This window comes from Galeopterus variegatus, unplaced genomic scaffold (assembly GCF_000696425.1).
Source record: "Galeopterus variegatus unplaced genomic scaffold, G_variegatus-3.0.2 Scaffold9581, whole genome shotgun sequence".
Classification (NCBI taxonomy): domain Eukaryota; kingdom Metazoa; phylum Chordata; class Mammalia; order Dermoptera; family Cynocephalidae; genus Galeopterus; species Galeopterus variegatus.
In genome coordinates, this window is record NW_007735692.1 from 69,303 (window position 1) to 71,115 (window position 1,813).

Here is a 1,813-nt window from a genome sequence, read left to right on the forward strand (position 1 = left end):
ACACTGAGGGTTGCGGTCCGTTGCCGGACACGAAAAAAGACAAAAAAAAAAAAAAAAAGAAGTCATGGAAATTCAGACTCCTCTTTTCAGTGTGTGCCTCGTTCCCCCATGGTTCTGCCAGGAAGACCTTGAGGACAGCACCTACAATTCGATGGCACTGTGTGATGTTGGCTTTAGCTCCTGAAAGGTACGCCTCATCCAGTTAGTTCCTTTAGATTTGAGGACTATTCAGAATTTTTGGCCAGGAATAGAATAAGTTTTATGAAATGCATTTGCTTACACCATGGATTTGAACTTTGCATCTGTACTCACAGCAGAGATGGTGCAGAGTTCCCCTCCTCGTTGGGTTTTAGAGTTAGTCATTCTGATCTGATAGCACACACTGGGAATCTTATCATTTTTTCCATGCTCTGAAATAGGTAAAATTATTTAGCTTCATAGGACTTATTTAGTCACTGGGGCAGGACAGGGTCTCTCCTGAAGGCTAGACTACGTTCATCCACTTTGCCCCCAGTAGCCCTCTCTCTCTTCTTGTGTCAATGTTTTCCTTTATATTTCCTTATGAAATTTTCCACTTCAGATTTCTTAATGTACTGGTATAAAAGTGTGTGTAGGGGCCGGCCCGGTGGTGCACTGCTACAGTGTGCCGCTTGGGGGCGCGGCGGCGCTCCCGCCGAGGGTTCGGATCCCANACGGGTGCGACACTGAGGGTTGCGATCCGTTGCCGGACACGAAAAAAGACAAAAAAAAAGGCAGGGGGGGGGGAAGTGTGTGTAGTACTAATGTCTTTTCATCTCTTTCTTATGTATAATTATATCCCTTTCTTCATTCCTAATGTTCGGACTTGCCTGAAGTTGCCTTTAAATTTTACTAGTTTTGTTTTTCAAAGAATCAGCTCTGGGATTTGCTTAATGCATCGTTTTAAAAAAAATATTTCTTAACTTCTGTCTTTATCTTTATTAATTCTTTCTAGTTTCTTCACGTTCATTTTGCTGCTCTTTCTCTAATTCTTGAGTTGAATGTTTACCGTCTAGGTTGATATCATCACCGTTGTATGAAGGATTTCTAGTTACAAAAAGGGGATTGAGGGCCGGCCCGGTGGCGCACTGCTACAGTGCGCCGCTTGGGAGCGCGGCGGCGCNCGCGACACTGAGGGTTGCGATCCATTGCTGGACACGAAAAAAGACAAAAAGGAAAAAAAAGGGGGGGGGGATTGAGTGGAAGGACGTGGAGGCAGGGACATACATAGGATCAACCAGGACACTGAAGCGACTGTTTTGGAACAGGCGGGACTTGTGGACAGCTTCAGGTGTCACTGCAGGAACTGGTAAGTATCTGGGCTCAAATGTGTGAATTCCAGCCCTTTTCTTGGCCCCTGAGACAGTGTGTTCAACACCAAAGTGCTGGGAAAGAGTCCAGCGGAGCAGGTGCAGGTCGCATGTGCACCCTGTCCTGGTGGCAAGACGGAGGATCTGGCAAGAGACCGCCCGGAACTCCTTTGGCTTTTGAGAGTGGAAAAGGCAGGACCCTGGACCCCTCTCCCACCAGGGGAGAGATGAACCCCACAAGGGGAATGGAGTTTTCTCTTGGAAGAGGCCAGTGGAGGATACACCTGCCAAGGTGCACACCAGGGTTCTCTAACAAACACTTCAAGTTCAGGAATTTTCCCCAACAAAGTCCCACGTGCCACGCCCACAGGTGTTAGTGTGTGGGTTTGTCTTGTTCATTTCTAAGTCATTAACAACTTCAGGTTTGATTCTTCTCTAACTTAAGTATTATCTAGCAGGCTGTTTAAATTTTCAAGTGATTAGAT